The sequence below is a fragment of the Vanellus vanellus genome, assembly GCF_965231255.1.
Source record: "Vanellus vanellus genome assembly, chromosome: 21".
NCBI classification, from domain to species: domain Eukaryota; kingdom Metazoa; phylum Chordata; class Aves; order Charadriiformes; family Charadriidae; genus Vanellus; species Vanellus vanellus.
Genome location: NC_138926.1, coordinates 106,330 through 129,660, shown reverse-complemented (window position 1 = coordinate 129,660; position 23,331 = coordinate 106,330).

The following is a 23,331-nucleotide window of genomic DNA, read 5'->3' as shown; positions in this document are numbered from 1 at the left end:
AACAGTCTCTCAGGGCACATAAGATGATGTGTAGTGCTGAACTCCTGGGTGCTGTATTTGAAGCTCGTGACTGGGGAATCCAATACAGTCCATGCCCACGGTCCGCAGATTGAAGATGTCGATCTCAAGAAAAATTGCTGGGCGCCAGATACTGAGATCAGTTCTTATTACATCATCATGCACTTTACTTAGTCTCATCAAAGTCCATCTGTCATTGATTTGGGTGATTCTTCTGTAATACCATTGATAGCAATAATAATGATAACATACACCAGCAAGGTTATTTAACATTTAACATCATAAAATTATTCATTGGCTATTCTCACCCAAAATCAAATCCCCATGAGGTACACATCGGACCTCCCCATCCTCTCGCATCACCCACCAAGTGCACCCGGGTCCTTGTGCAAAAGCAATCCCACGGATGGGTTTGCCTTTGCCTGAGGCAGGGCTAACCCAGACTGTCTTTCCTAACATATTCTTCATATGCACTACAGGGACTTTATCCCCTTCTACTGTACGTGGAAGTTGTGATTGGGCAGGGCCAGCTCGATTGGCAGATCCCCTAGTGTTAACTAACCAGGTGGCTTTTGCTAAATGGGTATCCCAATGTTTGAAGGTCCCACCCCCCATGGCTCTCAGGGTAGTCTTTAGCAGTCCATTACATCGTTCTATCTTACCCGAGGCTGGTGCGTGATAAGGAATGTGATATACCCACTCAATGCCATGCTTTTTGGCCCAGGTGTCTATGAGGCTGTTTCGGAAGTGAGTCCCGTTGTCCGACTCAATTCCTTCTGGGGTGCCATGTCGCCATAGGATTTGCTTTTCAAGGCCCAGGATAGTGTTACGGGCGGTGGCATGGGGCACAGGGTATGTCTCCAGCCATCCAGTGGTTGCTTCCACCATTGTGAGCACGTGGCACTTGCCTTGGCGAGTTTGTGGGAGTGTGATATAATCAATCTGCCAGGCCTCCCCATATTTATATTTTAGCCATCGTCCTCCGTACCAAAGAGGCTTTAACTGCTTGGCTTGCTTAATGGCAGCACACGTTTCACATTCGTGGATAACCTGGGCAATAGCGTCCATGGTCAAGTCCACCCCTCGGTCACGAGCCCATCTATATGTCGCATCTCTTCCTTGAGGGCCTGAGGCATCGTGGGCCCACCGAGCTATGAAGAGTTCACCCTTACGTTGCCAGTCCAGATCCACCTCAGCTACTTCAATTTTAGCAGCCTGATCTACCTGCTGGTTGTTTTGATGTTCCTCAGTGGCCCGATTCTTGGGGACGTGGACATCTACATGACGTACTCTCACAACCAGATTCTCAATCCGGGCAGCAATATCTTGCCACAGTTCAGCAGCCCAGATGGGCTTACCTCTGCGCTGCCAGTTGTTCTGCTTCCACTGCTGTAACCACCCCCACAGAGCATTTGCCACCATCCGTGAATCAGTATAGAGGTAAAGTACCGGCCATTTCTCTCGCTCAGCAATGTCCAAAGCCAGCTGAATGGCTTTTACCTCTGCAAACTGGCTCGACTCACCTTGTCCTTCGGTGGCTTCTGCAACTCGTCGTGTTGGACTCCACACAGCAGCCTTCCACTTTCGATGCTTTCCCACAATTCGGCAGGACCCATCAGTGAACGGGGCATGTTTCTTCTCATTTTCTGGCAGTCCATTATACGGTGGGGCCTCTTCTGCACGCGTCACCTCTTCCTCTAGTGATATTCCGAAATCTTTGCCTTCTGGCCAGTCCATGATCACTTCCAGTATGCCTGGACGACTGGGGTTTCCCATTCAAGTTCGCTGGGTGATCAGTGCAATCCACTTACTCCACGTAGCATCAGTTGCATGATGTGTGGCAGGGACCCTTTCTTTGAACATCCAGCCCAGCACTGGCAGTCGAGGTGCTAAGAGGAGCTGTGCTTCAGTGCCAACCACCTCCGAAGCAGCTCGAACCCCCTCGCATGCTGCCAATATCTCCTTTTCCGTTGGGGTATAGCGGGCTTCGGATCCTCTGTATCCCCGACTCCAGAACCCCAGGGGTCGACCTCGAGTTTCTCCTGGTGCTTTTTGCCAGAGGGTTCAGGTAGGGCCATTCTCCCCGGCTGCAGTGTAGAGCACATTTTTAACGTCTTGTCCCGCCCTGACTGGCCCCAGGGCTACTGCATGAACTATTTCCTGCTTAATTTGTTCGAAAGCTTGTCGTTGCTCAGGACCCCACTGAAAATCATTCTTTTTCCGCGTCACTTGATATAGAGGGCTCACAATCAAACTGTAATTTGGAATATGCATCCTCCAAAAACCCACAACACCTAAGAAAGCTTGTGTTTCCTTTTTACTAGTCGGTGGGGACATAGCTGCTATTTTGTTGATCGCATCCATTGGGATCTGACGGCGTCCATCTTGCCATTTTATTCCTAAAAATTGGATCTCCTGTGCAGGTCCCTTAACCTTACTTCGTTTTATGGCAAAGCCAGCTTTCAGAAGGATTTGAACTATTTTGTTCCCTTTCTCAAAAACTGCTTCTGCTGTGTCGCCCCATACAATGATGTCATCGATGTACTGCAAATGTTCTGGAGCTTCACCCTGTTCCAGTGTGGTCTGGATCAGTCCATGACAAATGGTGGGGCTGTGTTTCCACCCCTGGGGCAGTCGATTCCAGGTGTACTGGATGCCCTTCCAAGTGAAAGCAAGCTGTGGCCTGCACTCTGCCGCCAAAGGGATTGAGAAGAATGCATTGGCGATATCAATTGTTGCATACCACTTGGCTGCCTTCGACTCCAGCTCGTATTGAAGCTCTAGCATGTCTGGCACGGCAGCGCTCAGCGGTGGTGTGACTTCATTCAGGCCACGATAATCCACTGTTAGCCTCCACTCTCCATTAGATTTTCGCACTGGCCATATGGGACTATTAAAGGGTGAGCGAGTCTTGCTAATCACTCCTTGAGTCTCTAGTTGACGAATCAACTTATGGATGGGAATCACAGAGTCTCGGTTAGTGCAATATTGCCGTCGATGCACCGTTGTGGTAGCAACCGGCACCTGTTGTTCTTTGACCCTCAGCAACCCTACCACAGAGGGGTCCTCTGAGAGACCAGGCAAGGTGGATAACTGTTCAATTTCCTCTGTCTCCAAGGCAGCTATGCCAAAAGCCCATCGGTATCCTTTTGGGTCCTTGAAATATCCTCTCCTGAGATAGTCTATGCCAAGGATGCATGGAGCCTCTGGGCCAGTCGCAATGGGATGCTTTTGCCACTCATTTCCAGTTAGGCTTACTTCCGCTTCCAGTACAGTCAACTCTTGGGATCCCCCTGTCACTCCAGAAATACAAATGGGTTCTGCTCCTCTGTAATTTGATGTTTTTAAGGTGCATTGTGCACCAGTGTCCACTAGAGCCTTATGCTCCTGTGGCTCAGATGTGCCAGGCCATCGAATCCACACAGTCCAATAAACCCGGTTGTCCCTTTCCCCCACCTGGCTGGAGACAGGGCCCCTCTAATCCTGATCATAATATGCGTTACTCACTTGTTGCAAAAATGATTTGGAAGTCCCTTCAAGAGGATCGGAGGTAAGATGAGGACTTCCATTCTGTCTGGGGAACTGTCTGCTGGAAACAGGAGCTGCACTTTTTCTGGAGGGATCCCCTTTTGTGTTTGTTCTTCCTTGCAGCTCACGTACCCGTGTCCGTAGGGTTGAGGTAGGTTGTCCATCCCACCTCCTCATGTCCTCTCCGTGGTCACGCAGGTAAAACCACAGGGTGCCTCGTGGTGTGTATCCCCTATGCTCTCCCTCTTGAGTAGGGAAACGCCTGCTCCTAATAGCTGAGATGCTGGCCTGTACAGGTGGGGTGTAGGACATACTCTCTTCAGGTTGCTGGACCTTCTGGGACAGTTTCTCCACAGCTGAAACGAGGGGGGAAGATAGGCTTTCTTCATATTGACGGAGTCGTCCAGCCACCTCATCCACCATTGGTCTTTCTTCACCTCTCCATTCCATCACTGCCAAGGAGTTGGCATATGATGATGGTGCGCTCCATACAAACTTCCGCCATATGGGCCTTGTGCACTGGACTTCATCAGGATCTGTGGGTAACTGCGCATTATCTGGGTCAAAGTAAATCATCTCTCGTACGGCTAATTCCCTTAGGTACTGGATACCTTTTTCCATGGTGGTCCACTTGCTTGGACGACATACAACATCTTCACTGGAAGGTTACCTTTCCCTTACACCTGCCAGGAGTCGCCTCCAGAGGCTGAGGGCTTGTGTCTTTTTCCCAATTGCCTTGTCAATGCCCGCCTCCCTAGACAGGGATCCCAGCTGCTTAGCTTCCCTGCCCTCTAATTCCAAGCTACTGGCCCCGTTATCCCAGCATTGGAGCAGCCAGGTGACAATGTGCTCACCAGGAAGTCGACTGAAATTTTTTCGCATATCTTGCAGCTCACTCAGGGATAGGGATCGGGTGATTATCTCTGGTTCTGTCTCTTCCTCCCCTTCCTTTGATGGCCCTGGTTCATAGAATCATAGAATCATAGAATCATAGAATTAGTGAGGTTGGAAGGGACCTTTAAGATCATCAAGTCCAACCATTAACCTACCCTGATAAAAACACCACCACTTCTAAACCATGTCCCTAAGCACCTCATCTACCCTTTTCTTAAACACCTCCAGGGATGGTGAATCCACCACCTCTCTGGGCAGCCTATTCCAATGTTTAATAACCCTTTCAGTGAAAAAATGCTTCCTAATATCCAATCTAAACCTGCCCTGACATAACTTGAACCCGTTTCCTCTTGTCCTATCACTTGTCACCAGGGAGAAGAGGTCAGCTCCCATCTCTCTAAAACCTCCTTTCAGGTAGTTGTAGAGGGTGATAAGGTCTCCCCTCAGCATCCTCTTCTCCAGGCTAAACAACCCCAGATCCCTCAGTCGTTCCTCATAAGGTTTGTCCTCCAGACCCTTCACCCGCTTTGTAGCCCTTCTCTGGACACGCTCCAACACCTCAATGTCCTTCTTGTAGTGAGGGGCCCAAAACTGAACACAGTACTCGAGGTGAGGCCTCACCAGTGCCGAGTACAGGGGGATGATGACTTCCCTAGTCCGGCTCACCACACTATTCCTGATGCAGGCCAGGATGGTGTTGGCCTTCTTGGCTGCCTGGGCACACTGCTGGCTCATACTCAGCCGGCTGTCCACCAACACCCCCAGGTCCTTTTCTGCCAGGCAGCTTTCGAGCCACTCCGCCCCCAGTCTGTAGCGCTGCATGGGGTTGTTGTGACCCAAGTGCAGGACCCGACACTTGGCCTTGTTGAACCTCATACCATTGGCCTCAGCCCATTGGTCCAGCCTGTCCAGATCCCTCTGCAGAGCCAATCTACCCTCTAGCAGATCAACACGCCCCCCTAGTTTAGTGTCGTCTGCGAACTTACTGAGGGTGCATTCGATCCCCTCATCCAGATCATTGATAAAGATATTAAAGAGAACGGGCCCCAGCACCGATCCCTGGGGGACACCACTTGTGACTGGACACCAACTGGATTTAACTCCACTCATCATCATCCTTTACTATGCGAACTGATGTCTTGGTGTATTTCTTCTTCTGTATAGGAGCAACTGATACTGGCACAGGTCGGTTGTCCGGTTCAGCTGCAGTGCCTGCCACTGGGGTTTGAGTGGCTGCATTGCCTGTCACCAGGGTTTGAGTAGCCACAGTGCCTGCCACCGGGGTTGGAGTAGCCTCATTGTCTGCCACTGGGGTTGGAGTAGCCATAGTGCCTGCCACCGGGGTTGGAGTAGCCTCATTGTCTGCCACCGGGGTTGGAGTAGCCTCCTTGTCTGCTGGTCTGGCTTTCCCCTCTTTCCCCTGAGGGTCCTGCATAGTACTGAGCAGTGTTTGGTAGATACTGGCCAGGGCCCAACACAGTGCCATAAGTTGTGCCTCTCCGGAATAGCCACAGCGTTTTCCTTTCAAATATTCTATTACTTTATTAGGATCCTGTAGTTGTTCAAGGGTGAAGTCCCAAACCATTGGAGGTGAGAAGTTCTCTAGATACCTGCCCATGTTCTTCCACATCCCATGCCACCCCTGGCTATCTGGCCTTGGGACAGATTTCTGAGTGGTAGTCTTAAACAGCTGTTTTACCCTAAACAAGACTTGAAAAACATTCAGGAGACATAGCAATAGGAACACGCTGGTTTGAGCATCCCAAGGATATTCAAAATTGTCAAGAGGTGTTATACCTGGCCCAAAGGAGAAAAAGGAGGCAAAAGAGCTGGGGAAAGTATCTCCCCCTGTTTCTCCCATAGATTGGGTGTGATTATTGATAACTTCTGAGAGACGGTAACCAAGGTATGGACAGGACAGCAATACTGCATAGAAACCCCAACAAAGCCACTTGAATAGTGATGTTACCATATCATAAGCTGATATTGCACAGGACAGCAAAATTATAGTCCTGATCCCTCTCCCTGAGATAACAAACAGCATCACAGGGAGTACATACAGCATATAAGAATTTACATAACACAGCCATGTAAACAAACGAAGCAACATTGTAACCAGCAACTATTTAACTAATAGGAGAAATACATATAAGAAATCCGTTTTAACAAGCTCTGGTCAGATCTGTTGTTATTACAACCCTTCGTGCCCCACGTTGGGCGCCAAAAAGGACTGTCGTGGTTTGGCCTCAGCCAGCAACAGAGAACCACGCAGCCGCTCGCTCGACTCCCACAGCTGTGGGAAAAATCAGCAGAAAAGGGCAAAACTCGTGGGTTGAAATATTATAATTTAACAGAACAGACAAAGGGAAGAAGAAAGAAAAGAAAGAAAGACAAACAATAACACCGGTAAAGGAATACAAGAACGCGATTACAGTACCGCCGCGAAGTGCACCGACCGGACCCGCACCGCCGCAGCCCGCCCCCAAGTGGCGACTGACTCCCCCTCCCCGGCTAGCTCCTTTTATAGCGGGGCATGGGTCACGTGGTATGGAATACGTGCCTCCCCTGCCGGTTCCTTGGGCAAATTAACCCCTTTCTTGCTGGAACCAGGACACCATCCATGACAGCATTCCAGTCATGTGAGCTGTCCCACCACGTCTCAGTAATTGCTATGAGATCGTGGCCTTGTGATCGTGCACAGATCTCCAGCTCCTCCTGCTTATTGCCCATGCTGCGTGCATTGGTGTATAAGCATTTCTGAGTGGGAGTCATGTGTGTGGTTTGGACCCTTGAGATGTGGTGGGCCTTCTAGCTCTCAGGAGTACTGGCAGACTTTGCTACAAGTGCCGAGCGACTACGCCCCGGCACCTCACTAGCTAGCCCAGTACCATCCCCACCCCCCTTCAAATCTAGTTTAAAGACCTCTTAATGAGCCCTGATAACGCTTGCCCTAGATCCCTGTTCCCCCTGCGGGACAAGGTCTGTCCACCTGTTGCCAGCAGGCCTGGCACTTTGTAAATCAGGCCATGGTCAAAGAACCCAAAGTCCTGCCGGCAGCACCAGGCTCGAAGCCAGTCGTTGATCTGCTGGCTCCTCTTGTTCACCCCCTCGTCATTCCCTGCAGCTGGGGGGATAGAGGAGAACACAACTTGCACTCCCGATCCCTTGACCAGCTCTCCCAGGTTCTTGAAGTCTTTTTTCATTATCCTTGTATTTCCTTTTGCTATCTCGTCTCTGCCTACCTGAAAGATCAAGAGTGGATAATAGTCTGAGGGTCTTACCAGGGAAGGCAGCATCCTCTTCACATCCCTGACCCGGGCCCTAGGGAGGCAGCAGACCTCCCTGTGCTCCGGGTCTGGCCTGCATATTGGGCCTTCCACCCCCTTCAGTAGGGAGTCACCTATGACAATGACCCATCTTTGCTTTTTAACTGCAGAGGTTTTGATACACGGGTGGTCTTACTAGACCTTGCTGGTACCTCCAAGGTAGAACTAACAAACCTGTCATTGTCCTGGTTCCCTTGTAGTGCACTGTACCTGTTACACAAAGGCACCCGGGAAGATGGTGTTGCCACTGGACGTTTCCGAGTGTGGCCCCTGTTGCAGCGGGCAGGAACTTCCTGCCATTGCCCCCTGTCCTCCAAGTCACCACCTTCAGCTGAGGTGAGAGAGGACAGGGAGACCTCTATTGCAGGGGTGCTGTCTGCCTGCTGGGTTTCTGTCTCAGGATGTAGGATTTTACTGCAAGCGTCTATCTCCTTCTCACATTCCCTGATGCTCCTCAACCTACTTACCTCCTCCCTGACCTCTATCACTAATCAGAGGAGAACCTCTACCTGGGCACATCTCCAACAGGTGTGCCCATCATGGCATCCGTCACCAGCATGCCCCACACACTTTCGCCCCCTCTACTTTCCTACGGGCTCTATTCTCAAAACGAACTCTTTCAACCTGTGCAGCCTCCGCAGCAAGGAAGGGAAACGTGCAGCCACTGTTCCCACAGCAAAGGTTCCAGGGAGGAAAAGTCATGCTGGTCCTCACCACCTCCTGGAACCCCTTCAAATGCCCCATACACTTTGGCCCTCCTTGCTTTCCTGTGGACTCTATCCTCAAAACCACCTCTTTTCACGCTCAGCAGCCTCCGGAGCAAAAAAGGCAAACCTCCAGCCACTGCTCCCACACCAAGACTGCCAGATGGGAAAAGTGATGCTGGTTCTCACTGCCTCCTGGAACCCCTTCAAATACCTCCCACACTTTGGCCCTCTCTGCTTTCTTCACGACTCTGTCCTCAAAAGCACCTATTTTCACTCTCGGCGGCCTCTGGAGCAAAAAAGGCAAACGTCGAGCTCCTGCTCCCACAGCCAAGGTGCCAGCAGGGAAGAGTCATGCTGGTCCTCACTGCCTCCTGGAACCCCTTCAAATGCCCCAGACAATTTGGCCCTCTCTGCTTTCCTGTGGACTCTATCCTCAAAACCGCCTTTTTTTCACTCTGTGCAGCCTCCACAGCACAAAATGGAAACGTCCATCCGCTGCTCCCACAGTAAATGTACCAGGGGGAAAAAGTGACGATGGTCCTCACTGCCTCCTGGAACCCCTTCAAATGCCCCACAGACTTGGGCCCTCTCTTCTTTCCTTTCTCGGTCCAATTTTGTTCAGTATATCTTGTTCAATATATCAGCTGGGCGGGTGTGCTGGTTTTGGCTGGGATAGAGTTCATTTTCTTCATGGTAACTGGTATGGGGCTATGTTTATGTATTTGTGATGAAAAGAGTGTTGGTAACCCAGGGATGTTTCTGTTGTCGCTGAGCCGTGCTTACACAGTGTCAAGGCCTTTTCTGCTTCTCACACTGCTCCGCCAGCCAGGAGGCTGGGAGTGCCCAAGAAGCTGGGAGGGGACACAGCCGGGGCAGATGACCCCAACTGACCAAAGGGATACTCCGTATCATATGGCGTCGTGATCAGCAATAAAAGCTGGGGGAGGAATGAGGAAGAGGGGAAGTTTGGAGTTAGCGTGCTTGTCTTCCCAAGCAACCCTTACACCTGCTGGGGCCCTACTTCCCTGGAGGAGGTTGGACTCCTGTCTGCCAACGGGAAGCAGTGAATGAATTTCTTATTTGGCTTTGCTTGCGTGTGCAGCTTTTGCTTCACCTATTAAACTGTCTTTCTCTCCACTCACAAGTTTTCTCACGTCAACCTTCTGATGCTCTGCCTCATCCCCCTGAGGGGGGAGCGAGCGAGCGGCTGTGTGGTGCCGCGCTGCCGGCTGGGGTTAAACCACGACCGCGGGTGCCATTCCCAGCTGTCAGCCCTTGGCTGCTAGGAGGGACCATCCTTGCAGCGCTCGGGCGTCTCCCGCAGCACAGCTCCGGGACTCAGCCCTGAAAGACAGAAGGGGTGCAGGGGCCCTGTCCTGGCCCGGGGCCTCCTCTCTCTGAGCCCCGAGGATGGACAACACTGCGGGGAGGCCTGAGGGCCCTGGCAGCAGTGGCACGAGGGAGTGGGATGCGACAGCGATGGCTGCTGTGGCCCCGCCAGAATGGCCGGCGACCCACAAGGGTGGCTGGAGCTGGGGCCACCCTTCTTGTGGCCCATCCGGGCTGCGTGATGGAGGGGACTGCAGCCCCTGTGGCACAGCTCTGACTCCTCTCAGGGCCGGAGAAGGCCAGGAATAACGACTGAGCTGTGGGACCATGAGGGGGACGGCTGGGCTGTGGCCCCAGGCCGACCCATGTCTGTCCTTCAGCACCGTGTGTCACGACCCACTCAGAAGAGAGGGGGGACGTGACTCAGATTCGCAAATCCCCAGCGGTGAAACAACTCTCAAGGTCCATACAAAAACATTTCTTAGATTCTCACAGTGTGGGCATATGTCTTAACTAGCTCCACGAGAATCGCTTAGGTATATAATAAATGATGGCAAAATAAATGATGCCTCATTCGCCCCGTGGCTAGAGCTACATTTCAAGGTACTGGCGAGTGTTTGAGGCCTCCTTCTCCCTTTTGTCTCTCACCATTTATTTCAGGGAATTTGCAAGTTGTCTCTTACACCACCCCATGGCTCAAATGCTCCAAGTTCTTCTTCAACCATTGTGATCTGAACATAGCGGACGGGTACGGAGGAGAGAGAAGATAGGAAGCGAGAGATCATACATCTAACTACTGCAATAAAAACAAGAAGCCAAAAAACCAACAATCCACACAATATCGTAAGAGCAATCTTTACAAGTCATCTTCCCCAACCCGTGAGTCTGAGAAATTCAAATTTAACATTCCCCATACCCCATGTTCCTTTAACAGCAACATAGCCAAACCCAACTTGTTCCGTAAAGCCCTTTCTGATACCTGTGGAGCTTGTAAGTTCAGTTCCCCGAATGCATGTTGTTACAATCACGTTTCACCTGTTACTGAACTTCCAACAGGCCTCGTTGCCTAACTTCCCGATTGGTTCCGTTTTCCCGACCTTGAGGCAGTAAATAGAACACACCTGGCTCATGCCAGTCGGTCAGTCCAGAATAAGGACCATTCCCAGGAATGAGAGAACGATTGTCTGTGTCACACGATACGTTGTGTTGAATAATCCCTTTGTCTAAACGTTCAGAAACATTGGCCATCATAACGGCAAATTTGAATCCTTGACCCACCAAAACTGGTAGGTTGACACACGTGCTCTGGTCTGTACCATTCCAGAGGGCCAAAAATCCTCGTATGAAATCCCGTGCTACATTGGGCGGGGTACTTAGATTCTGGATGGACTGAGCCGGGATTGTGCATACACAACAGGAGATACAAGCTTCTTCTACGCCATCTTTCCCTAGTAAAGTACAAACCCAAGCATAACAGAATTAGGTAAATGATGCCAATAGTAACCCACTGCACAACCAAAAGCATGAGTCCCACGGTGGGCTTCTGACAAGCTGCAAAATATATACATAAAGATGTATGTACAGCGTGGCCCTGTAGCCCAGGCGCTGGGTGAGGAGCAGGGCTCTGCTGTCTAAAGCAGAAGAGCCCCGCTTAGGGCACGGCCCTACACCAGGCAAGTTGGCAGCAGGCAGGGGACCTCCAGCCCAGCCCTGGAGAGCGGGGAGAGGTTTCCCAGAGACTTGCGGGGAAGGTGTGGGCTTGGCCCCAGGGAGGGGAGCTGCTGGTCAGGGGTGGTGAGGAGCTCTCTCCTGCTGGGGATTTGAGCTCCTCCCTCCGCCCAGCCCTTGGGCAGGTGGCTGTGGGGAGCCACCAGCACCCTGGCCCCACTGCCTGGCTGATGGCGCTGGGCACGGCTTGGCCCTGTCCTGTGGATGCAGTGCTCTGCTTGGCCCAGGCAGCTGCTGGGATAACGATGACGGGATTTGGGGTCTGGCCAACGCTGTTGCCCTAGCTGTGGCGGGAGAAGGCCAGAGCAGCCCAGCTGCCCAAAGGGCTGGGAGCCTGGCCCCACCAGCCCAAAGGAGGTGGGGGCAGGGGTGCCCCTGCGGGCACAGCTCTTCTCTCTCTATAGGGAAACTTCTCCTCTGGCTCACGGGCAAGGATGTGCAAGCCCAGAGCATGCCAGAGGTGGACACCTCTGAACACCAGGATGAAACTTCCAGGTTTTGCAGTCCACCAGGGCAGCCAGAGCTCTGTTGCAAGGACGCCTGGGTCAGCGTGGGCTGTGCTGCCAGGGGCTGCTGGAAAGCCTGGGCGTCCGGCAGGTCTCAGGGCAACACTGGCTCCTTTGTGGTCTGCCTTTTCCCTTTTGCCCTCTGCCTCCGTAGAGAAAAGACTTCCACAGGGGGTGAACAAACACGACTTATTTGGGGGGGAAGCCTAACAGTAGGGTGAAATTGTAAACCAGTAATGGGGCCAGCGTGTCTTCAGCTGTCCTGTACAGTGCGGTAGAGGCCAGGAAGAAAGCTGCCTGGACTATATCCACCCCTTTTCCTGCTTCGCAGGAAAGCAGAGAGGGCAAAATTGTATGGGTCATTTGAAGGGGTTCCAGGAGGCAGTGAGGACCAGCATCACTTTTCCCCGATGGCACCTTTGCTGTGGCAGCAAAAGCTGGTCGTTTGTCTATTTTGCTCCAAACACAGACGAGAGTGAAAAAAGGTTCTTTTGAGGATGGAGTCCGCAGGAAAGCAGAGAGGGCCAAATTGTCTGGGGCATTTGAAGGGGTTCCAGGAGGCAGTGAGGACCAGCATCACTTTTCCCCGCTGGCACCTTTGCTGTGGCAGCAAAAGCTGGACGTTTGCCTTTCTTGCTCCTGAGGCTGGTGAGAGTGCAAAAAGATGGTTTTGAGGTTAGAGTGCGCAGGAAAGCAGAGAGGGCCAAATTGTCTGGGGCATTTGAAGGGGTTCCAGGAGGCAGTGAGGACCAGCATCACTTTTCCCCACTGGGACCTTTGCTGTGGTAGCAAAAGCTGGACGTTTGTCTTCTTTGCTCCGGAGGCTGCTGAGAAATAAAAACGGTTCTTTTGAGGCTAGAGTGCGCAGGAAAGGAGAGAGGGCCAAATTGTCTGTGGCATTTGAAGGGGTTCCAGTAGGCAGTGAGGACCAGCATCACTTTTCCCCGCTGGCACCTTTGCTGTGGCAGCAAAAGCTGGACCTTTGCCTTTCTTGCTCCGGAGGCTGCTAAGAGTGAAAAAAGGTGCTTTTAAAGCTAGAGTGCGCAGGAAAGCAGAGAGGGCCAAATTGTCTGGGGCATTTGAAGGGGTTCCAGGAGGCAGTGAGGACCAGCATCACTTTTCCCCGCTGGCACCTTTGCTGTGGCAGCAAAAGCTGGACGTTTGCCTTTCTTGCTCCGTAGGCTGGTGAGAGTGAAAAAAGGTGCTTTTGAGGCTAGAGTGCGCAGGAAAGAAGAGAGGGCCAAATTGTCTGGGGCATTTGAAGGGGTTCCAGGAGGCAGTGAGGACCAGCATCACTTTTCCCCGCTGCCACCTTTGCTGTGGCAGCAAAAGCTGGACGTTTGCCTTTCTTGCTTAGGAGGCTGCTGAGATTTCAAAAGGTGCTTTTGAGGATAGAGTGCGCAGGAAAGGAGAGAGGGCCAAATTGTCTGGGGCATTTGAAGGGGTTCCAGGAGGCAGTGAGGACCAGCATCACTTTTCCCCGCTGGCACCTTTGCTGTGGCAGCAAAAGCTGGACGTTTGTCTTTTTTGCTCCAAACACCGCCGAGAGTTAAAAAAGGTGCTTTTGAGGGTAGAGTGCGCAGGAAAGTAGAGAGGGCCAAATTGTCTGGGGCATTTGAAGGGGTTCCAGGAGGCAGTGAGGACCAGCATCACTTTTCCCCGCTGGCACCTTTGCTGTGGCAGCAAAAGCTGGACGTTTGTCTTTTTTGCTCCGGAGGCTTCCGAGTGTGAAAAAGATGCTTTTGAGGCTAGAGTGCGCAGGAAAGCAGAGAGGGCCAAATTGTCTGGGGCATTTGAAGGGGTTCCAGGAGGCAGTGAGGACCAGCATCACTTTTCCCCGCTGGCACCTTTGCTGTGGCAGCAAAAGCTGGACGTTTGCCTTTTTTGCTCCAAAGACAGCCGAGAGTGAAAAAAGGTTGTTTTGAGGATAGAGTTCGCAGGAAAGCAGAGAGTGCCAAACTATATGGGTCATTTGAGGGGGTTCCAGGAGGCAGTGCGGACCAGCATCACTTTTCCCCGCTGGCACCTTTGCTGTGGCAGCAAAAGCTGGACGTTTGTCCTTTTTGCTCCAAACGCAGACGAGAGTGAAAACAGGTGCTTTTGAGGATTGAGTCCGCAGGAAAGCAGAGAGGGCCAAATTGTATGGGTCATTTGAGGGGGTTCCAGGAGGCAGTGAGGACCAGCATCACTTTTCCCCGCTGGCACCTTTGCTGTGGCAGCAAAAGCTGGACTTTTGCGTTTTTTGCTCCGGAGGCTTCCGAGTGTTAACAAGATGCTTTTGAGGCTAGAGTGCGCAGGAAAGCAGAGAGGGCCAAATTGTCTGGGGCTTTTGAAAGGGTTCCAGGAGGCAGTGAGGACCAGCATCACTTTTCCGCGCTCGCACCTTTGCTGTGGCAGCAAAAGCTGGACGTTTGCCTTTCTTGCTCCTGACGGTGCTGAGAGTGTAAAAAGGTGCTTTAAAGGCTAGAGTGCGCAGGAAAGCAGAGAGGGCCAAATTGTCTGGGGCATTTGAAGGGGTTCCAGGAGGCAGTGAGGACCAGCATCACTTTTCCCCGCTGGCACCTTTGCTGTGGCAGCAAAAGCTGGATGTTTGTCTTTTTTGCTCCGGAGGATGCCTAAAGCGAAAACAGGTGCTTTTGAGGATGGAGTCCGCAGGAAAGAAGAGAGGGCCAAATTGTCTGGGGCATTTGAAGGGGTTTCAGGAGGCAGTGAGGACCAGCATCATTTTTCCCCGCTGCCACCTTTGCTGTGGCAGCAAAAGCTGGACGTTTGTCTTTTTTGCTCCAAACAGCGCCGAACGCGAAAACAGGTGCTTTTGAGGATGGAGTCCGCAGGAAAGCAGAGAGGGCCAAATTGTCTGGGGCATTTGAAGGGGTTCCAGGAGGCAGTGAGGACCAGCATCACTTTTCCCCGCTGGCACCTTTGCTGTGGCAGCAAAAGCTGGACGTTTTTCTTTTTTGCTCCGGAGGGCGCCGAAAGTGAAAACAGGTGCTTTTGAGGATGGAGTCCGCAGGAAAGCAGAGAGGGCCAAATTGTCAGGGGCATTTGAAGGGGTTCCAGGAGGCAGTGAGGACCAGCATCACTTTTCCGCACTGCCACCTTTGCTGTGGCAGCAAAAGCTGGACGTTTGTCTTTTTTGCTCCAAACACCGCCGAAAGCGAAAACAGGTGCTTTTGAGGATGGAGTCCGCAGGAAAGCAGAGAGGGCCAAATTGCCTGGGGCATTTGAAGGGGTTCCAGGAGGCAGTGAGGACCAGCATCACTTTTCCCCATGGCACTTTTGCTGTGGCAGCAAAAGCTGGATGTTTGTCTTTTTTGCTCCGGAGGATGCCTAAAGCGAAAACAGGTGTTTTGAGGATGGAGTCCGCAGGAAAGCAGAGAGGGCCAAATTGTCAGGGGCATTTGAAGGGGTTTCAGGAGGCAGTGAGGACCAGCATCATTTTTCCCCGCTGCCACCTTTGCTGTGGCAGCAAAAGCTGGACGTTTGTCTTTTTTGCTCCAAACAGCGCCGAACGAGAAAACAGGTGCTTTTGAGGATGGAGTCCGCAGGAAAGCAGAGAGGGCCAAATTGTCTGGGGCATTTGAAGGGGTTCCAGGAGGCAGTGAGGACCAGCATCACTTTTCCCCGCTGGCACCTTTGCTGTGGCAGCAAAAGCTGGACGTTTGTCTTTTTCGGTCCAAACAGCACCGAAAGCGAAAACAGGTGCTTTTGAGGATGGAGTCCGCAGGAAAGCAGAGAGGGCCAAATTGTCTGGGGCATTTGAAGGGGTTCCAGGAGGCAGTGAGGACCAGCATCACTTTTCCCCGCTGGCACCTTTGCTGTGGCAGCAAAAGCTGGACGTTTGTCTTTTTTGCTCCAAACAGCGCCGAAAGCGAAAACAGGTGCTTTTGAGGATGGAGTCCGCAGGAAAGCAGAGAGGGCCAAATTGTCTGGGGCATTTGAAGGGGTTCCAGGAGGCAGTGAGGACCAGCATCACTTTTCCCCGCTGCCACCTTTGCTGTGGCAGCAAAAGCTGGACGTTTGTCTTTTTTGCTCCAAACAGCGCCGAAAGCGAAAACAGGTGCTTTTGAGGATGGAGTCCGCAGGAAAGCAGAGAGGGCCAAATTGTCTGGGGCATTTGAAGGGGTTCCAGGAGGCAGTGAGGACCAGCATCACTTTTCCCCGCTGGCACCTTTGCTGTGGCAGCATAAGCTGGACGTTTGTCTTTTTTGGTCCAAACAGCACCGAAAGCGAAAACAGGTGCTTTTGAGGATGGAGTCCGCAGGAAAGCAGAGAGGGCCAAATTGTCTGGGGCATTTGAAGGGGTTCCAGGAGGCAGTGAGGACCAGCATCACTTTTCCCCGCTGGCACCTTTGCTGTGGCAGCAAAAGCTGGACGTTTGTCTTTTTTGCTCCGGAGGGCGCCGGAAGTGAAAAAAGGTGCTTTTGAGGATGGAGTCCGCAGGAAAGCAGAGAGGGCCAAATTGTCTGGGGCATTTGAAGGGGTTCCAGGAGGCAGTGAGGACCAGCATCACTTTTCCCCGCTGCAACCTTTGCTGTGGCAGCAAAAGCTGGACGTTTGTCTTTTTTGCTCCAAACAGCACCGAAAGCGAAAACAGGTGCTTTTGAGGATGGAGTCCGCAGGAAAGCAGAGAGGGCCAAATTGTCTGGGGCATTTGAAGGGGTTCCAGGAGGCAGTGAGGACCAGCATCACTTTTCCCCATGGCACTTTTGCTGTGGCAGCAAAAGCTGGATGTTTGTCTTTTTTGCTCCGGAGGATGCCTAAAGCGAAAACAGGTGCTTTTGAGGATGGAGTCCGCAGGAAAGCAGAGAGGGCCAAATTGTCTGGGGCATTTGAAGGGGTTCCAGGAGGCAGTGAGGACCAGCATCACTTTTCCACGCTGGCACCTTTGCTGTGGCAGCAAAAGCTGGACGTTTGTCTTTTTTGCTCCAAACACCGCCGAAAGCGAAAACAGGTGCTTTTGAGGATGGAGTCCGCAGGAAAGCAGAGGGCCAAATTGTCTGGGGCATTTGAAGGGGTTCCAGGAGGCAGTGAGGACCAGCATCACTTTTCCGCACTGCCACCTTTGCTGTGGCAGCAAAAGCTGGACGTTTGTCTTTTTTGCTCCAAACAGCGCCGAAAGCGAAAACAGGTGCTTTTGAGGATGGAGTCCGCAGGAAAGCAGAGAGGGCCAAATTGTCTGGGGCATTTGAAGGGGTTCCAGGAGGCAGTGAGGACCAGCATCACTTTTCCCCGCTGGCAACTTTGCTGTGGCAGCAAAAGCTGGACGTTTGTCTTTTTTGCTCCGGAGGGCGCCGAAAGTGAAAACAGGTGCTTTTGAGGATGGAGTCCGCAGGAAAGCAGAGAGGGCCAAATTGTCTGGGGCATTTGAAGGGGTTCCAGGAGGCAGTGAGGACCAGCATCACTTTTCCCCGCTGGCACCTTTGCTGTGGCAGCAAAAGCTGGACGTTTTTCTTTTTTGCTCCGGAGGGCGCCGAAAGTGAAAACAGGTGCTTTTGAGGATGGAGTCCGCAGGAAAGCAGAGAGGGCCAAATTGTCTGGGGCATTTGAAGGGGTTCCAGGAGGCAGTGAGGACCAGCATCACTTTTCCGCACTGCCACCTTTGCTGTGGCAGCAAAAGCTGGACGTTTGTCTTTTTTGCTCCAAACACCGCCGAAAGCGAAAACAGGTGCTTTTGAGGATGGAGTCCGCAGGAAAGCAGAGAGGGCCAAATTGCCTGGGGCATTTGAAGGGGTTCCAGGAGGCAGTGAGGACCAGCATCACTTTTCCCCATGGCACTTTTGCTGTGGCAGCAAAAGCTGGATGTTTGTCTTTTTTGCTCCGGAGGATGCCTAAAGCGAAAACAGGTGCTTTTGAGGATGGAGTCCGCAGGAAAGCAGAGAGGGCCAAATTGTGTGGGGCATTTGAAGGGGTTTCAGGAGGCAGTGAGGACCAGCATCATTTTTCCCCGCTGCCACCTTTGCTGTGGCAGCAAAAGCTGGACGTTTGTCTTTTTTGCTCCAAACAGCGCCGAACGAGAAAACAGGTGCTTTTGAGGATGGAGTCCGCAGGAAAGCAGAGAGGGCCAAATTGTCAGGGGCATTTGAAGGGGTTCCAGGAGGCAGTGAGGACCAGCATCACTTTTCCCCGCTGGCACCTTTGCTGTGGCAGCAAAAGCTGGACGTTTGTCTTTTTCGGTCCAAACAGCACCGAAAGCGAAAACAGGTGCTTTTGAGGATGGAGTCCGCAGGAAAGCAGAGAGGGCCAAATTGCCTGGGGCATTTGAAGGGGTTCCAGGAGGCAGTGAGGACCAGCATCACTTTTCCCCGCTGGCACCTTTGCTGTGGCAGCAAAAGCTGGACGTTTGTCTTTTTTGCTCCAAACAGCGCCGAAAGCGAAAACAGGTGCTTTTGAGGATGGAGTCCGCAGGAAAGCAGAGAGGGCCAAATTGTCTGGGGCATTTGAAGGGGTTCCAGGAGGCAGTGAGGACCAGCATCACTTTTCCCCGCTGCCACCTTTGCTGTGGCAGCAAAAGCTGGACGTTTGTCTTTTTTGCTCCAAACAGCGCCGAAAGCGAAAACAGGTGCTTTTGAGGATGGAGTCCGCAGGAAAGCAGAGAGGGCCAAATTGTCTGGGGCATTTGAAGGGGTTCCAGGAGGCAGTGAGGACCAGCATCACTTTTCCCCGCTGGCACCTTTGCTGTGGCAGCATAAGCTGGACGTTTGTCTTTTTTGGTCCAAACAGCACCGAAAGCGAAAACAGGTGCTTTTGAGGATGGAGTCCGCAGGAAAGCAGAGAGGGCCAAATTGTCTGGGGCATTTGAAGGGGTTCCAGGAGGCAGTGAGGACCAGCATCACTTTTCCCCGCTGGCACCTTTGCTGTGGCAGCAAAAGCTGGACGTTTGTCTTTTTTGCTCCGGAGGGCGCCGGAAGTGAAAACAGGTGCTTTTGAGGATGGAGTCCGCAGGAAAGCAGAGAGGGCCAAATTGTCTGGGGCATTTGAAGGGGTTCCAGGAGGCAGTGAGGACCAGCATCACTTTTCCCCGCTGGCACCTTTGCTGTGGCAGCAAAAGCTGGACGTTTGTCTTTTTTGCTCCAAACAGCACCGAAAGCGAAAACAGGTGCTTTTGAGGATGGAGTCCGCAGGAAAGCAGAGAGGGCCAAATTGTCTGGGGCATTTGAAGGGGTTCCAGGAGGCAGTGAGGACCAGCATCACTTTTCCCCATGGCACTTTTGCTGTGGCAGCAAAAGCTGGATGTTTGTCTTTTTTGCTCCGGAGGATGCCTAAAGTGAAAACAGGTTCTTTTGAGGATGGAGTCCGCAGGAAAGCAGAGAGGGCCAAATTGTCTGGGGCATTTGAAGGGGTTCCAGGAGGCAGTGAGGACCAGCATCACTTTTCCACGCTGGCACCTTTGCTGTGGCAGCAAAAGCTGGACGTTTGTCTTTTTTGCTCCAAACAGCGCCGAAAGCGAAAACAGGTGCTTTTGAGGATGGAGTCCGCAGGAAAGCAGAGAGGGCCAAATTGTCTGGGGCATTTGAAGGGGTTCCAGGAGGCAGTGAGGACCAGCATCACTTTTCCCCGCTGGCACCTTTGCTGTGGCAGCAAAAGCTGGATGTTTGTCTTTTTTTCTCCGGAGGGCGCCGAAAGTGAAAACAGGTGCTTTTGAGGATGGAGTCCGCAGGAAAGCAGAGAGGGCCAAATTGTCTGGGGCATTTGAAGGGGTTCCAGGAGGCAGTGAGGACCAGCATCACTTTTCCGCACTGCCACCTTTGCTGTGGCAGCAAAAGCTGGACGTTTGTCTTTTTTGCTCCAAACACCGCCGAAAGCAAAAACAGGTGCTTTTGAGGATGGAGTCCGCAGGAAAGCAGAGAGGGCCAAATTGTGTGTAGCATTTGAAGGGGTTCCAGGAGGCAGTGAGGACCAGCATCACTTTTCCCCATGGCACTTTTGCTGTGGCAGCAAAAGCTGGATGTTTGTCTTTTTTGCTCCGGAGGATGCCTAAAGCGAAAACAGGTGCTTTTGAGGATGGAGTCCGCAGGAAAGCAGAGAGGGCCAAATTGTCTGGGGCATTTGAAGGGGTTCCAGGAGGCAGTGAGGACCAGCATCACTTTTCCCCGCTGGCACCTTTGCTGTGGCAGCATAAGCTGGACGTTTGTCTTTTTTGGTCCAAACAGCACCGAAAGCGAAAACAGGTGCTTTTGAGGATGGAGTCCGCAGGAAAGCAGAGAGGGCCAAATTGTCTGGGGCATTTGAAGGGGTTCCAGGAGGCAGTGAGGACCAGCATCACTTTTCCCCGCTGGCACCTTTGCTGTGGCAGCAAAAGCTGGACGTTTGTCTTTTTTGCTCCGGAGGGCGCCGGAAGTGAAAAAAGGTGCTTTTGAGGATGGAGTCCGCAGGAAAGCAGAGAGGGCCAAATTGTCTGGGGCATTTGAAGGGGTTCCAGGAGGCAGTGAGGACCAGCATCACTTTTCCCCGCTGCAACCTTTGCTGTGGCAGCAAAAGCTGGACGTTTGTCTTTTTTGCTCCAAACAGCACCGAAAGCGAAAACAGGTGCTTTTGAGGATGGAGTCCGCAGGAAAGCAGAGAGGGCCAAATTGTCTGGGGCATTTGAAGGGGTTCCAGGAGGCAGTGAGGACCAGCATCACTTTTCCCCATGGCACTTTTGCTGTGGCAGCAAAAGCTGGATGTTTGTCTTTTTTGCTCCGGAGGATGCCTAAAGCGAAAACAGGTGCTTTTGAGGATGGAGTCCGCAGGAAAGCAGAGAGGGCCAAATTGTCTGGGGCATTTGAAGGGGTTCCAGGAGGCAGTGAGGACCAGCATCACTTTTCCACGCTGGCACCTTTGCTGTGGCAGCAAAAGCTGGACGTTTGTCTTTTTTGCTCCAAACACCGCCGAAAGCGAAAACAGGTGCTTTTGAGGATGGAGTCCGCAGGAAAGCAGAGGGCCAAATTGTCTGGGGCATTTGAAGGGGTTCCAGGAGGCACTGAGGACCAGCATCACTTTTCCGCACTGCCACCTTTGCTGTGGCAGCAAAAGCTGGACGTTTGTCTTTTTTGCTCCAAACAGCGCCGAAAGCGAAAACAGGTGCTTTTGAGGATGGAGTCCGCAGGAAAGCAGAGAGGGCCAAATTGTCTGGGGCATTTGAAGGGGTTCCAGGAGGCAGTGAGGACCAGCATCACTTTTCCCCGCTGGCAACTTTGCTGTGGCAGCAAAAGCTGGACGTTTGTCTTTTTTGCTCCAAACAGCGCCAAACGCGAAAACAGGTGCTTTTGAGGATGGAGTCCGCAGGAAAGCAGAGAGGGCCAAATTGTCAGGGGCATTTGAAGGGGTTCCAGGAGGCAGTGAGGACCAGCATCACTTTTCCGCACTGCCACCTTTGCTGTGGCAGCAAAAGCTGGACGTTTGTCTTTTTTGCTCCAAACACCGCCGAAAGCGAAAACAGGTGCTTTTGAGGATGGAGTCCGCAGGAAAGCAGAGAGGGCCAAATTGCCTGGGGCATTTGAAGGGGTTCCAGGAGGCAGTGAGGACCAGCATCACTTTTCCCCGCTGGCACCTTTGCTGTGGCAGCAAAAGCTGGACGTTTGTCTTTTTTGCTCCAAACACCGCCGAACGCGAAAACAGGTGCTTTTGAGGATGGAGTCCGCAGGAAAGCAGAGAGGGCCAAATTGTCTGGGGCATTTGAAGGGGTTCCAGGAGGCAGTGAGGACCAGCATCACTTTTCCACGCTGGCACCTTTGCTGTGGCAGCAAAAGCTGGACGTTTGTCTTTTTTGCTCCAAACAGCGCCGAAAGCGAAAACAGGTGCTTTTGAGGATGGAGTCCGCAGGAAAGCAGAGAGGGCCAAATTGTCTGGGGCATTTGAAGGGGTTCCAGGAGGCAGTGAGGACCAGCATCACTTTTCCCCGCTGGCAACTTTGCTGTGGCAGCAAAAGCTGGACGTTTGTCTTTTTTTCTCCGGAGGGCGCCGAAAGTGAAAACAGGTGCTTTTGAGGATGGAGTCCGCAGGAAAGCAGAGAGGGCCAAATTGTCTGGGGCATTTGAAGGGGTTCCAGGAGGCAGTGAGGACCAGCATCACTTTTCCGCACTGCCACCTTTGCTGTGGCAGCAAAAGCTGGACGTTTGTCTTTTTTGCTCCAAACACCGCCGAAAGCAAAAACAGGTGCTTTTGAGGATGGAGTCCGCAGGAAAGCAGAGAGGGCCAAATTGTGTGTAGCATTTGAAGGGGTTCCAGGAGGCAGTGAGGACCAGCATCACTTTTCCCCATGGCACTTTTGCTGTGGCAGCAAAAGCTGGATGTTTGTCTTTTTTGCTCCGGAGGATGCCTAAAGCGAAAACAGGTGCTTTTGAGGATGGAGTCCGCAGGAAAGCAGAGAGGGCCAAATTGTCTGGGGCATTTGAAGGGGTTCCAGGAGGCAGTGAGGACCAGCATCACTTTTCCCCGCTGGCACCTTTGCTGTGGCAGCAAAAGCTGGACGTTTGTCTTTTTTGCTCCAAACAGCGCCAAACGCGAAAACAGGTGCTTTTGAGGATGGAGTCCGCAGGAAAGCAGAGAGGGCCAAATTGTCAGGGGCATTTGAAGGGGTTCCAGGAGGCAGTGAGGACCAGCATCACTTTTCCGCACTGCCACCTTTGCTGTGGCAGCAAAAGCTGGACGTTTGTCTTTTTTGCTCCAAACACCGCCGAAAGCGAAAACAGGTGCTTTTGAGGATGGAGTCCGCAGGAAAGCAGAGAGGGCCAAATTGCCTGGGGCATTTGAAGGGGTTCCAGGAGGCAGTGAGGACCAGCATCACTTTTCCCCGCTGGCACCTTTGCTGTGGCAGCAAAAGCTGGACGTTTGTCTTTTTTGCTCCAAACACCGCCGAACGCGAAAACAGGTGCTTTTGAGGATGGAGTCCGCAGGAAAGCAGAGAGGGCCAAATTGTCTGGGGCATTTGAAGGGGTTCCAGGAGGCAGTGAGGACCAGCATCACTTTTCCCCGCTGCCACCTTTGCTGTGGCAGCAAAAGCTGGACGTTTGTCTTTTTTGCTCCGGAGGGCGCCGAAAGTGAAAACAGGTGCTTTTGAGGATGGAGTCCGCAGGAAAGCAGAGAGGGCCAAATTGTCTGGGGCATTTGAAGGGGTTCCAGGAGGCAGTGAGGACCAGCATCACTTTTCCCCGCTGGCACCTTTGCTGTGGCAGCAAAAGCTGGACTTTTGTCTTTTTTGCTCCGGAGGCTGCCGAAAGCGAAAACAGGTGCTTTTGAGGATGGAGTCCGCAGGAAAGCAGAGAGGGCCAAATTGTCAGGGGCATTTGAAGGGGTTCCAGGAGGCAGTGAGGA